At 33.8% G+C, this 15,582-nt stretch overlaps 1 long non-coding RNA gene across 2 annotated transcripts in view; it reads right to left on the reverse strand.

The window, feature by feature from the left end:
• Window positions 1-4,324: 4,324 nt before the first annotated feature.
• Window positions 4,325-15,582, reverse strand: part of LOC106458935 — a 29,351-nt gene continuing 18,093 nt past the window's right edge. For both annotated transcript variants that reach the window (XR_001290802.2, XR_001290801.2), the window contains exons 3-4: window positions 4,657-4,749; window positions 4,325-4,493 (exon numbers count right to left, since the gene is read on the reverse strand). This is a non-coding gene — a long non-coding RNA (uncharacterized LOC106458935). The remainder of the gene's footprint in view (window positions 4,494-4,656; window positions 4,750-15,582) is intronic.

Raw genomic sequence — 15,582 nt, forward strand, 5'->3', positions numbered from 1 at the left:
AACAAAAAAATATTTAGAGTTTAAACTTATGTTCCACATTTCTCTACCCTGATGAAATAGATTCTGTACAATATAAAACTCGGATAAATTCAAATTCCACGTGTAAAAAGTTGGGACATTTTCTTATTTTCTCCACTTTCACATCTAAGATCATCAACTACAAAAATATTTGGCTTTTTAAGTTCTAAATAATCACGAAAATTTTCAGTTAAACCTTCGACAAAATGTATGTTAGATATGATTTGCTTTAAGTTAGTATACAACTGTTGAAATTCACTATAGAATCATACAATGTTTTCTAGAGTAGGGTAAATAATAACACAATAATTTGATAATACATTGTTAACAAATTCAGTTTTACCACTTCCAGTTAGACATGACACTAAGCAAGTGAAGGGATGTTGTAAATCTTGAATTACAATGATAATACATACAATATGATTTGTTTTATATATAAAGGACCAGCCTCTCATTAAGTAAAATAAATAATTTAAATTTGATAACTTGATGGCAGTGTATTGACATTGGATAAAATGTTTTTTAGTATAAATGGGGCAGTATTTTTGATTTTGTTTTGTTAATGATTGTTACGTATTAGAATTTTGAATAGTCGGAAGCTAAGTTAACTGATAATTTAAATTTAGTAGTTGAATTGTACTTTGGATTTAGTATTTAAATATATGCTGATATATTAGTCAATTTATGATATTTACCAACAAGATTGATACACACACAGTCTTTGTTTTTAACAAAAATACTTTTAATATACATACAACAGTACAATTTACAGTAACAATTATTACAAATAGTTATTACATATTATTTATAAACAAAAGTTTCACAAACTTACAAACAACATAAAGTCTTCTTTCTAGTCTGGAACTTCCTTGATATCATAAAGAGGGCTCACGATGAGCAAATTAATTTCGAGTTGACATACGCACAATTCACTTAACAGGGAGCTAGCTAGTCCTGTAATCTTCACTGTTCATATGCCTATTAGAGATTGAGTTTCCACAGATTATGTTAGGTAATGTTTTCGTAAAAGTATTAATGTATGATGTGAATCCACTGAAGTTAGACGATTTGTAATGTTTGAAATTGATAAATATTCCTGGTCAAATATCTTAAGTTTTTCGATTGATAAGCATTATGAAAATCACAGTTATAGCTTTCGAAGATTATAGCACAATGATTATAGCGAACTAATAATAGATACTCTCCTTGGCACCGCGCGTTGGTTATATTTATAGCCATGGGAAGGTTTTCTAGAAAATTCGGTCTTATGTAACAATACTGAGCTACATTTAAACGTTTAAGTATATAGATATATTGTTGATTCTTTCTCTCAAGAATATTCTAAAACTTTAGAGAAAAGGTGGGAGTTTTGCAATACATATTTAACACTATAAGCTACGCATGTTTTAAAATATAAACTTAATCTAAACAGCGTTCGTATTAAAATAAATACATAACAATGATAGATAGTTTTCATATCCTGGCATGTTTTCAATTCATTCATTATTTTAATAGCATACTGAGAAGGCCTAAAAAATATCAAAGTTTTTACTCTTCATTGAAGAGAATTTTAACTTCTCACTGTTAATAAAATTGAGAGTAAACTCTCCAATTTTACAACACGACTTTCCATTATAAAATAAGTATCCATAGTTCTTAGGTCCACCACTGACCCATGATGTGATGTAATGTCCATCAAGCTCATCTGTAAATTCACCAAGACAATCACCCAAAGGGGAGAGCATTGGTTCCATCTGAAATGTAAACACTGTTGATTTCATAGTACAAACAGACAAACCTAACATTTCTAGTGGGCAGTACAATTATAGACGTGTGTGAGAAGTGGTGAAAGCTGCCAGCAAGATATTTGTTTGATCTTTCTGCGGTAGATACTCATGGTTGTCTCCAGTAAAGAGCAATAACTTTGTCATTAACTAGTGTAACAACAGAAAGAGTTAAAACAAAGTCTTAGGTCTAGCAGTTCTTCATCTTCTATGACAAAGTCACTATCTTCTGGTTCTGCATCTATGACAGCCACATCTGCAATGTCCATCTGTGCCTCAGTAGTTGCACCCATTATGTCTTCTTCCCTCTCAAAGTAACTGTTCAACAGATTGGCATGATAGATCTGTCTTCCCATCCACTTTCATCTTATAGTCCATTCTGTTGACCACATCCTGCATCTTAAAAGTCCTTTCCATTGCAGGGTGAGTTTGTTGTTGTCTGTAGGCAGCAGAACCAAGACCCTTAGTCTGAAGTGAAATGTCGGTCCTTGGCCTTCTTGTCATAGAAGTGCTTCTGACTGCCTTGAGCTGCATACAAGCTCTCTCAAGTGAGTTGACAGGTCTCCTCCAGTCAGTTTCTGAGGTCTAATACATACTGGTATGTGTTTCTTACTTTTGACTCTTCTTCTTCTTCTGTCCACAGCCCTTTCTGGAAAGCCTACTTTACAGAACACTTCCAGGAGGGCTTCTACTACTCTCTTTGTCTCTCATCTTTGGCAATTCTTTGGTCTCTAGATAACATGTTCCATAGTCGACTACTGTCAGCAAGTACCAGTTGCTCTTGTCAGATACAGGTGCTAGTGGTCCGATCAAGTCCACAGATACACTCCTGAATGGCTCTTCTATGTGAGGCATCTCACTCAGTGACATCCTGGCTACCCTCCCTCTAGGTATTGTCCTTTGGCAGGTGTCACATGACCTGCAGAACCATGTCATACCTCCAATGACCCTTGGCCAATGAAGGTTGCTGATGATTCCATCTGCCAATTTCTTTGCTCCTAGGTGTTCTCCCACAGTTGACTAGTGAGCCAACTTCTCATCATTTGAGTTCAGTATTCTGTTGATACTATGATCTGTTTAACTTCCCCAGTAGAACTACTTTGATAAATCCATTACAGTACTTCTCTTTGACCCTCTGTTCTGTGAGTCCTCTTCCCTTTGGTCTTGTGCTCTACTTTCTCCTTGGCACTGTCCCAAAGTTTTTGCAGTGAAGGGTCTTTCTTCTGTGCTTCTTTTGGGTCCTGTAGACCTACATTTGGGATGTCACCTTTTGAGACTTGCAGGGGCTTGCTTGTCTTTTCCTGAGTTCTTGTGGTAACTGCAGATGCCTCAGATTTTTTTCTGTCTTGTTCCTCGAAATTTGTACTGGCTGGTATATTGCCAATCACTAAGTCATAAATGGGTGCCTTCAAGGTCTTCCACATAGTATGGAATATCCACCTTTATTCTTGCTATGGGAAACTTGTCAGCAAGGCTATTTTGAACTTTTCTTCGGTGACATCATGCCAAAATACACTTGTAGGCCTTTTTCTGTGAGAAGTTGGCCAAGACAGACTGCCCAGTTGCCTTTGTCCCAGTTCTGGCTTTGGGCAAATCTTTCATATGACATCTTTCTGTTCATCAAATTTAGACAGCTTGGGTCAGCTGGCCCTCACCCCATTCTTTTTTTTTTCATAGTAATGGGGCATGAACCACAAAACCTTGAATCCAAAGACATAACTGTGACATAAAAATGAAGGCCCTAGATGTCAATAAGATGCATAAGAAAAAAGATTGAAGTAACACAATAAGAGGGCTTGGTGGACTGTTACAATTAATATGAATACAAGGAATGACTATTGCAATGTAACTGAATATGTGGAAGAAGCTAGAGTAGGAGAAGAGAGGCAGATCTGCTTTTTTAAATGTTATTTGGTCAATGAATCCATGATATTCAAATGTACATTTTAAAACTAATACTCTGACAGAAAATCTTCACTGTAATGAACATCAAAGATAACTGTATATTCAGATGTGACAGTAAAAACTCCAAATCTTACAGTTTTTCTAAAAAAGCTGTTTGGTGAGCATCCTGTCCTTGCTGCTGCTGAATACTTTGAAGTGCTTCATGAACACAATGTCTCTATCAAAGAAAGTGAATCATTAATTATATAAGTGCAGTCTGTTTACTGAACAACTCATTGGCACTGGTGAAAAAGAAATATCTCAAAGAAGAGAAAGGCAAAAACAATATAGTGTCCTCTGAAATCACTGGTGTTGTTCCTCTACCACCATTTTGGGGTTCATCAAAGTCATCTGCAGTAATTTAGAAGGTATTTTATGTTGAGAATACGGGAGAAGACCTACTACATGTTTTAATGCAGATCAGCAATCATTTTCAGTCACTACATGAATGACATTATAACCAGGTGACAATAATGGGTGTTATGAGAAATTTAAGCCTATTCACAACAGTTTTTCATGATTTAATAATGCTTTGGATTATGGACTAATGCTAAAAAAAAACATCATGTAGCATTGCATTATCAAAGAAATAAGATATTTATTTACTCTAAACATATACAAATGAATACAAGTTATACAACACAAGATCTTTCATTTGAACCAAGTATGAAGCATGTTGAAAGGTAATGACACTTGTATCTGGGCTCTCCACTTAACATCCATTTTAGCGTGCATCAAACACAATTACTAGGAAAGAGTTCAGGATAATTGCTCAATCTATTTTCTATAACTTAAGACAATACACACTAAGTATGACAATGCTAAAAATAATCAGCAGAAATTAGTACGTTTCATTATCATAAATAGTCACTATTATTTTTTAATTAGAAAATTTTAAAACAAAGGATACATCTTTTAGTTCTCTTCTTGTACATAATTCTGTAACCACATTCCCTACAACGGATCGGGTCCCGGGGCTTGATATCATTTTCTTGATGGCAATCTAAATGGGAAAATACATATTGCAAATAAATCTTACTTTCAAACTTTCAAAATTGTTAATGAAAACTTCAATGTTTAATCATGAATTATATCAACAACAACAAATAGAAAAAGTAAGCCTAGCTACAACTGTATATAAAATTCCTAATAAAACATGAACAAGACAAAATTAAAGATATAAAAGCAAATCAAAATTGAAAATTAAATATTATAATTAATATAGGATAGTGAGCTAGAAAACTACTTAATTTTCAGTTTTCAATAAAACAACAAAAAGGAAAACATCATCTGAACTTATTGCTAAGACTGAGACCAAAAGGGAAATGGAAAACAAATGTGTTCTTTGTGGATATGTACGCAAGAGAATGGAATGCCTTTCCATGACATTATATAACTTATCAACATCTCAGAATTACATGATGGCAAGGGTGACTTTTTGGGAGATTTATGGCTCATTACAATGACAAATAGCACTAGGTATTTCATTAAATAACATTTATGTGAATACTTGTATTTTTCACATCCAACACACAATATACCACATTCGCTTAAGAAGACATCACTTGCATTACTAAAAGAACAAGTCTGATGGACTCAATAATATAAATATTTCAGATACTATGAACATATGAGAGGTAGGTAAAGAATGATACTGTTTATCTGTTGCAGAAATGTAGTAATATTGCAGTTTAACAGTAAAATACACAAAGAAATGTAAAGCTCTGCTATGTGTGATAAAAAATGTTTCTCAGCTTCCAGCATACAAGATAGTACAGTGCAAAAGGAATCATTTCATGCCTCTGTCTGTACCTTTTAATTTCACCTGTAAAAAAACTCATCTGAAATAATGTATGTTATAAAAACCTCATTAAATGTGAATTAGTTGTGTCTCAATACAAAATACAATACACTAAGTTCATAGTGGAATAATAACTTCACTGCAGTACACTATTGAGACTTATTTTATTGTGATAATCTTCTGTTACTATGAAATTGGCACATCTGAAACTATATCTTTCACATTAGACAGAAATCTGACAAAAAAATAATCAAGGGAATGTATTACTATTTCTTTTATTAAATATCTAGACTTGGAGTCATCAGAAGTTTGAAAGATGCAAACTTAATCACAATCACAGATAATCTGCCTGTTGAAGAATATATTTGATAACATAACATGGAATTATCTTTATGAATATTTGGGTAAAAATAAATAATTTATAGATGTCTGATAATCCTAATATCTCTAATTTTTTTCTTAAAAATAATTTTTAGGATACTTTTAATTTTGATCAAATTCAGTGCTGTCCACTAACAAAACAATTTTTGTCAATAATGGCTATGAGTCATATCAAGTATTTTTATAATCAGGTTTTTGTTCTTTTATAGGTATATATTGGAAAAGGTTATGTTAATGTTAAAAATGTTTTTGCATAATCTGTATATACAGATGACTGGAAAGTAATTTTGATATGCTATTACATTAATTTTAAGAAGGTTTACAATAAGAAATGAAGAAATTTGTTTTGTTACTAATTCACTTGTTTAAAATTTAGTCTTAATTCTTAGTTTGCATACAAAATGGCAAACAAAATTAAATGTTCTTCCTAATACCTTAATTTTAACAAACACAATTTGGTATTTTAAAACTACTTTTCTTTTGTTAACAGAAATGAAACGTACTGTACTCAAACATGAATCCAATGAAAAGACCAGGCCTTTATTGAGAACAACAACCATGAGTATCATTTTAAAGAAAAAAGTTAAACTTTCCTTTCTCTCTTCACCTGGTTTGTGAAATTCAAAATGTTGTATCTCCATGAATTTTGAGTGAGTGACATATTCTCTTTTATAGCTTCTTCTAAAGGAAGTGAGAACCTGATAAATTAAAGTTCTTTTTTCATTTTCTATATTTTATTATAACTATCTGATGCATCCAGTTGTGAATATTTTTATCTGTGTCAAATTCTTATTTGTTTTATGTTTCATTGCCAAAAACATTTACAGTTTATGTTCCACATGCAACTGATATTGCAACTGCTTCAATATTCTTTTTAGAAAAAGTGTTAAAGATTTAATTTATTGAAAGACTGACAGTTATTTTAGTGTTTGAATTTAAGAATTCTGAACTAAGACCTTGATAACACAATATAGTTACAATCTGACTGACATTCAATGAATCATTTTAAAACAAGTAAATGGTCCAAATCTTTAGTGTTTAACACTGCAAGACTAAATGATTAATTCAAACTACTCAAAATAACTGTCAGCAATCTATACACTGTATTATATCACAGAGTAGATGAAGATGTTCTTCTGTGAGGTACAAGGACACTTAAGGAACTATGACATAAAAGAGACATTATTCAAATGGAATAAATACTTTATACAAGACAAAAATTTTTAATGAAAATGATGAAATATAGCACTACACCTGTACTATTTGACACTAAAGTCTAGAAAGATACCTAAGACACTTTATTCACTGAAGTATGAAACAGACTTGCAAAGTTTGTTTTATAAAGTTCACAACTTTTAGTGTTATTTTAAATACATTAGAAGTATAATGTTTTTGTTATATTGATTTGGAGAAACTAACAGATTTCCCACAAAAATGAAATTCATATAAGATATGTGGTAATTTGATAAGGAATAATAAAGAGTGATTGATAGCACCATGGAGTAGTTACTGATTACTATTGATGTTGCTTAAAACTTGTGCAATTGGTTAAAGTAGAAGGGTAATATTTTTTTGTAAATTTTTAGATCAGACATAACTTCCTTCCAAATTTAAGAACATTTTTAAAAATCATGAAAGAGAATACAAACAGTGACAACAAAAAATGTTAGAAATATATTATACCTAATTAAAATGTTATATTTCTATACAATAGGTCAGGCAATGACCAACATTAAATAGCCAAAGTATTTTAATCATCTGCACAAGCACAGTTTACTCAAATTATCTGAACTATTCCAAGAAACATTTCGTGCCTTTAATAAATTAATTTTGAAAACTTAGTCCACTTTACAAAAAGAGGGTCCAAAGAACTAAGCAAAGTTTCTGTAAGGTACCTAAAATTCTTTAAGTTTCTGAATAAATCTACATTTTCCTAACAAAACACACTTTAAAAATGTTCTACCACAATTCTGGTGAAAAGGCAACTATTGATAGCAGAAAGCATTTCCATCTTTATTCAACTTACACTATTCAAGGGTCTTTTGAGTTGCTCTTTTAAAAATTGCTGACACAAAGAAAATAAAATATGGAATTCAATAAGTCTCACAAAAAAATTATGTACAATGTATTGACATATGAAAAATAACATGTTTATGTTTTAATAAACAAAATTCCTGGTTCTATAATACATCATCTACAGGGTCCTCAATAACCTGCAACCATAAATACTACACACACTGAGTTCAGAGTTCACACAAAAAAATTGCATTCTATAGATACATTCATGAACATGAAAAAGTCAAAAATGCATTACTTTTAGTGTTCTAACAATGAAATTGAGTTTACAGTCATCACCAATATCAAACACATTTACATTTTGTGGCAAGTGTTTGACACATGTCTGTTATAAATATCTCAAACTTTCTTTACCTATGTAAACAACAGTTGAACTTACCGATACCACAGTTTCCTGTCTATGCAGAAACTAAAATCACACATCTATTAACCCTATCACCCGGAGTATCCTTTATTGCACGACACAAGGTTTTAGTGTCTTATATTAAACTACTTTTTGTTCACGTAAATAGAATTGCATAAAATCTTAGCCAATAATCCATATTTTAATAGTATACAAGTTTTAAGTTCTTAATTCTACAAGGCAATATTTAAAAAAATCCTAAATTTCCACTAGTGTGACCCACGTGACACATTTTATCTTACCATGTCATCATCCCTGTTTTCTCCACCACCCCTTGAAAAAGTAAAAAATTAAACGTAAAATACTTTCTACAAAATCGTAATTGCTCAAACAAACCATAATTTTTATAGCCTTAAGTTTTGTTTAGTTACAGAGCTATTGAATAAAAAATCAGACCCCTCCTGCCACATGCTCTCTTTCACAATTCGTTGATAGTTCTCTCTTACGTTTCATTATATATTATCTATAACCAATAGAAATTCAAGATTTTCAGCTATGAAATAATGTATTGTATAATGTTATGTTCTGAATAGTTAAATTTCAATTTCATTCAGAGTACGAATATCATTTCCGTAGAAAAGTTAACGACTAGCTTGGATGAATTTGTAACGGCTCTTGTTGCATAGTTAGAAAGCCAGAAAAATTTTGAGAGGTAAGTGAATTTGTCTACTTTTTTGCATGTTATTAGTGTATATTCTTTGGTGCATTATTTAATTAAATGAAAATTATTAAGTGCATTACTATCTATAATATAAAAATTAGGGTTAGCTCTCTTTGAAACCAGACAGCAAGAGAAAAGATACGTACTTTATTTCTTGTTTTTCATATTTATTCTTTATTTATTATTGTAAAACAACTAAAATCTAAAATTACAGATCTTTTAAAGATATTTAAGACTAGATTAGGTAAAATAAGTAATAATAATAATAATAATACAATTAAAATGGTTCATGATGCAAACAGTAAGCAGCTCATGGGTAATGTATTAAATAGCGTAACATGAGCTGCACATTCCCCAAGTGATTTACAACTTATAATGGCACGGATGGTAGTTAAATACAGTTCAAAGGGCAATAAAACAATAAAATTTAATTATAAACAGATGTATACTGTTATGAACTTATAGCTACTTAGGATAAGTGAATGTAGTTTCATATTACAATTTTAAGTCATTCTAGAAAAAAAAGAAGGTTAATTTAGGGTTATTTAGATTTTTTTTAGTGGTTATGAGGTCAGTGGAATTGACAGATCCCGTTTTGAGATAGGGTAGAGAAAACAACAGATAAACTATAAAGTTTTACTGAAAAAAAGAATGTTTGAAATGCATTTAGGAGGTTTTAGGGATTACACAAAGGAAATTTGAGATTTCTGAGATGAGGAAAAGTATTTTTAATTTTAACATGAAAATTACTTTGCACACAGACTATTCAAAACAAATACTCAATATATTCATGGATAAGTCTCTGTTTTATTTTATTAAAAATACAAGATTTTGTATGTGAAAGACTTACAAATTTCGTGAAGATATACCCACTATATTGTGAGGTTATAAGTATTAAATCTATAAAGAATTTAAACAAGTACAAAAAGGTCACATGGTCAGTCAAATTGATCAAGCCCATATTGAAAGTGTTGATAAAAATGCCATTACTTTGTCCAATATTCAGACTTTTTGTATCAGTGTAATGGAATTGATATATAAAATTTCATTTATAAAATTTGCCATATAGTGTTATTATTTGAACTTTTATAAAGATGACTACTGTTTTCAATCAGAATGCTACTTTTTTACCTTTTTATATATGACACCAAGCCGTCATCAAGGCTCACACATCTGAAAGATGTTCTTTCTTTGTCAACACTTTCCAAAAACAAGCAAGTAATATTTGCAAACTTGTAAGTTGTTTGGAAATACATGCATGTTAGGACAAACCCTTTTGAATCCAACTTTGAAGATTACTGTAGCCAAAAATATAAAAATATAATATTACTGTTTTACCAATCATGTCACAACTGGAAATCACCAATTGCCGATTCCGATTATGTATAGTAAAGTTGATGATATCAATTTGTAGTATTGTTGACAGATCAGTCTTAAAAATTTTAACGACTACAAAGAATGTACTATGAAGCTTCGTTAAATCTGAAATGGTTGAAATATTTGTGTATACCCGTTTCCACTTTCAACTTATAGTGACATGCACAATTCAAACAATTGAAAAAACCTTCTATTGGAAAGTAATAGGACATTCCAAATTTCCAATTGCTCTGTCGTCATGCGCTCTTCGGCAACCTTCACAAACAATGAGCTAATATGCAGTGAACAGTGAAGTACTAATGGAGTGCCATATGGCGTATCATCCCAAGAACTTCATGGGAAAAGTCCACATAGTACACTTTCAAAATAAACAAGAAAAAGTACAGGGCCATAATTGTAAGCATACTTACAAATCAGGAAAAAAAATTTTCGTGAATAAAGTGGTCTGTGTGATGTTATTTTTAATTTGTCAGCAATTTATTATCTGTAGTTGGGAAATGTGACAAACTCTACCAATTCTGATTGTCATCTAATTATGCAATAATCTGCTTGATTCTGATTATCAGTAAAACACTGCATAACATAAAATAATAACTTTAAATGAACACAAAATAATTACTTAAAAACTGGAATAATAATGCAGTTCTCATGATGGTCTCTCTGATACATTTTCCACATTTATTTCAGTTCTTAATTTCACCAGGCATAGCAAGAAAGATCAACCATAGGCTGCTATCATCCCTGGGGTCGAGGATGAACTACCTAACATTTGTGGCCCATTTGACCTACTGCTGTCTGTACCAGCCAGCTCTGCTGTGGCAGAGAGAGGATTCAGCAAAATGACTATGATCAAGACCAATTTGAGATGTTGTTTGGGAGCTGACAGGATCATTGATCAGCTTCTGGTCATGCTCTACTCACCTTCAATAAGTGACTTACATCCCATAACAGCTATTCGTCTTTAGAACTCAGGATTACTTCGCACACGGAGACCAAATGCTGGCAGGGTCCAGACTGAAAAGCAGGTACAGGAGCTTTACGATGGAAGAATCCAACAAATGGATGGTGGGTCATCATTGGATACTAACATTGATACATACTAGATTTCCTTTCATTACTTATTTTGATAAGGAAAGGACACTAACTTAAGTTTAACTCATCACCACCTAAGCCATTTTAGAGCTATTTGAATGTTTTCCATATGTTACTAATTTGAGGATTGTGCTTGTTACAAATTCAAATTCATGAACGACTAATTAACAGCTGTTTCAGGATATAAAAGAACTGATTACTATAAAGTTAGTGGTAATGTAAGTTGTATAATTTTTCCATCTCTCCACCAAGGGTGTTTGACATTTTATTGACAAACGTGTCAGCTAGATGGTAATGGGTTATATGGGAAAATAAATAATTAGACTGACAGTGATACAAAGATTTTTTTTCATTATCTATTTTGATTAGGAAAGGACACTACTTTACAGAGGAACAAAAGAACAGATTACACTGACAGCGATGCAAAGATTTTTCTTTCATTATTTAGTATGATTAGGAAAGAACACTATTTTAAACTGGAACAACATGCTTTAGATAAAAATTAAAAATCATTATGAAATAAAAATAATTTGAGTGGTCTGAAAAAATTAAATAGCTTAACTTGTGTTTTTTTCATGAAATACGAGTTTACAGCAAAATAAATTGAGATATGTTGTTATTTTTAGTTTTCTTTCAATTTACATAACATCTGCAATTTAATTCAGTGATTTTTTCTGATAACCTCCACTACAGAGTACATTTTACAATAAGCTATAGGATTAGCCACTACAACTGCTTGTGATCCCCTAAAAATGAAGGGTTTGGTGGCCTGGCTGGCTAAAAAGGGTAAAATAAAAAGTTAAGCATCAGCCCTGCTTTCCATAGTCCTCAAAACTCATTTTCCAGACCAAATATAACATGAAATAAATACTATAATCCAGATTAACTGTTTATTCTGTATATATTAAGATCTTCCATTCCAAGGACCTACATCATCATGTGTGCATGTCCAACACAACCAACACCATTAACCCTTGAGAACCGACATCCGGGAGACAGTGAGAAGGAGGGTACCCAGCCAGATGGCAGAAATCATCCAGTCCATAACCAGGCAGAATATGGAAAATAAGATTCGGTCTGCAGTAGAAGGAGTATCTATACAACATGTACACCAGTAGAACACCACCACCCTACTCTCAACCAAGTAGAATTGAACACACTCAGGAGGAAGTATCCATGATCCACCACCAAAGCGGCTAGGAGCTGGTAAGTGGTAAGGACTCCCATACTCCACTGTAAGAATGAGGGGGAATCCATTGGAGAGTCCAGAAGAACATAACACCAGAGACTGTTGCAACAGTTGACCACGAAACCTTATTTTGAAAAGTAGAATGTTCCTGATACAGCCAAATCAAGGAGTGGCAGGAATGAACAGTAAACCCTTCTTTTTCTCACGTTAGTCCATAAGTGTATGATCCAAGATGAACATACTGTTGAAAAAAACACCATGAGGAAAAAGCCAAAAATAGAAGGTTAATGTATGGAAACAAAGAGCCCTTGAATGATTGATGTACGAGACAACCATAAGTTGCTGGAATGGATCATAACCAACCAGTTCCAGAGAGATGGAAGGAAATGAAAAAAATCCTATAAACTGCAAGCAGTTCTTACAGATCGATATGCAGAGATGACTGTGACAGACTACTGTCCTGAAATCCCCTGCGTGTCAAGATGCACACTTCAACCCAAAAGAGAAGCATCTGTAAAGAGGTGCACCTCCAGAAAGGGAGGAGGAAGAGGAACACCCACTGTGGTGTTGCCTTTGTTCAACTACCAGGAGGAGTGCACATGAAGTGAAGGATGGAGATGGATAGGGTCATCCAACAGATCCAGAGGAAAGTTCCACTGACCTTGTAAAACCAACTGAAGAGGTCCCATGTGGGCTTGACCAAGGATAAGGAGGGCTTCCAAAGAAGTCCATGTCCCCAAAAGAGGAGAGGAGGAAATGATCCAAACCAGATGCTCTACAGATCACAAGTGAAGGGAAGTAGATTGGGCCCAGTTGAGAGTAGAATTGAAAAATACCCCAAGATAAATGAGGTATTGAGTGGGGGAGAGGAAGGGCTTCTCCACCTTAATGAGCCAACCCACCCGTACAGCTTCTCAAAAAAGAAACTGAGCATGAAAGTAAGATGTGGCATGAAAAACAGCTAGAAGCAGCCAGTTGTCCATGTAATGGAGGAAACAAAGGCCCCTGGAATGGGAAGAGAGGCAAAGGCCTTTACCACCTGACAAAAAATGTGGGGAGCCAAAGCCAGCCCAAATGGAAGAGCCTGGAACTAGTAAACAATGAAGAAAACAAAGAAAATACCGGGATGCTGGGGAGGTAGGAATGTGGAAGTAAGCATCTAAGACACCTACCTTTCTCATCCACAGACTAGAAGTGAAAGCCCAATGAAGAGATAGGTAGGACTCCATGTGAATGGAGAAAGGTCTAGAAAGCAGTTCAAGGAAGAAAGATCAATGATGGTGCACGATTTATGGTCTTCATGGGGGATAATGAACAAACAGGAATAGAAACCTGGCTGAGAAGGATCAATCTGTTCCACAGTGCTCTTGTGAAAAAAATCAAGAACTGCCTCAGAAAGATGCTGGCTGGAAGTGGGATCTCTAGGAGCAGGGTAGGAAATGGGATTAGAAGACAGGGGAGGAGGGGAAGAGGAACAAAGAATGAATCCTTTGGAGAGAACACACAGAAATCAAGGGTCTGAGATGAATAGCTCCCACATGGTGGCAAAACACAAAAGCCTGGACCCTATTGGACCTGTACCTACTAAGTATTCAGTGGAACTACCAGGGGTGCTGAAGTCGTCAACAAAATAAACGGTTAACCATGGTGACCCATGAAGCAAAAACTGGTAAAAGAGAGGAAGGAGGGGGATGAGAAAAGGGAAGAGGTTCAGGAGGAGTTTGAGACAAAAGGGAAGCCAATTAGGAATGCGAGTGTGCAAATGGGCAGACTCAACTCTGGACTCCAATGAGTCAGGGAAACCCCCAAAGACATCGTGCCTTAAAAAGGGCCATATGCAAGTCCATAAGGTAGTTGGGACAAACAGACATGGAACAAGAAAGCATCCCAGCCCAAAATATTCCAACAACTGAGGAGCCATATTTGGAGGGAAAGAGAGGAAGAAATCAACTGTGCAAGAGTGGAAAAAATCAGGGCACAAGTCTCCACTGAAAACCCCTCAGGGGAACAATGACAAACCTCAAACAAAAGATGAGGTGAAAAATGGGAACAAAGGATGGAGGATAAAGTGAGGTGGACATGGGAAATTAAGATTAGGAAAACGTGACTGAAGTATTGGGATCCAAACTCCACAGATGCAGAAAAGAATCCAACTGCTGCAAGTCCAAAAAAGAAAATGAAGACCAATGGTAAGTCAAAGCATGTGCTTCCATATTACTTAGGGGTTGAGGCATACTGACCACAGAACATAAGTAGTTTGCAAACCTATTGGCATGAACCCCATTATCTGGTGAGGAGGGGGGAGAACAAGATATTGGCCTGAAGGTGTCTCACTTAATATTTTAACATCTGGTACACTTTTTAAATATCCTTCTGCACATGTCACAAAGTGTCACCAAATTACATTCAAAACTTAATTAAACCAATTTACTGTCAATGTACTTTCATGAAATTAGCATTATTAAATTTATTATGATTAATATCCAAGTTATTATTTCTTTATTTACAAAGAAACCTGTAAAACAAACAATTAAATCTTCAATTGTCTTGTTACATGACATACACAGAGTGGTCACAAGTATATAGACACCACCTTTTCAGAAAAAATGAGATTTTTCAGTCATATTCACATGAATTGATCTATTTATAATTTAATTAATATCTAGTAGATCTTCCTTTCGCTTTGTCGAGTCCATTGATCCTTTGGGGCATTGTGAGAATCATCTCGTCAATTTTCGCCCACTCTTGCTTCAAAACTTGGAGTAGATCGCTCTTCGAAGTTGTTTTTTTTTTGTTGTTGTTTCTTGACTTGCCGGTCGAGCATGGTCCAGAGGTTTTTGATGGGATTCATTTCAG

The sequence above is a fragment of the Limulus polyphemus genome, unplaced genomic scaffold (assembly GCF_000517525.1).
Source record: "Limulus polyphemus unplaced genomic scaffold, Limulus_polyphemus-2.1.2 Scaffold535, whole genome shotgun sequence".
Lineage (NCBI taxonomy): Eukaryota > Metazoa > Arthropoda > Merostomata > Xiphosura > Limulidae > Limulus > Limulus polyphemus.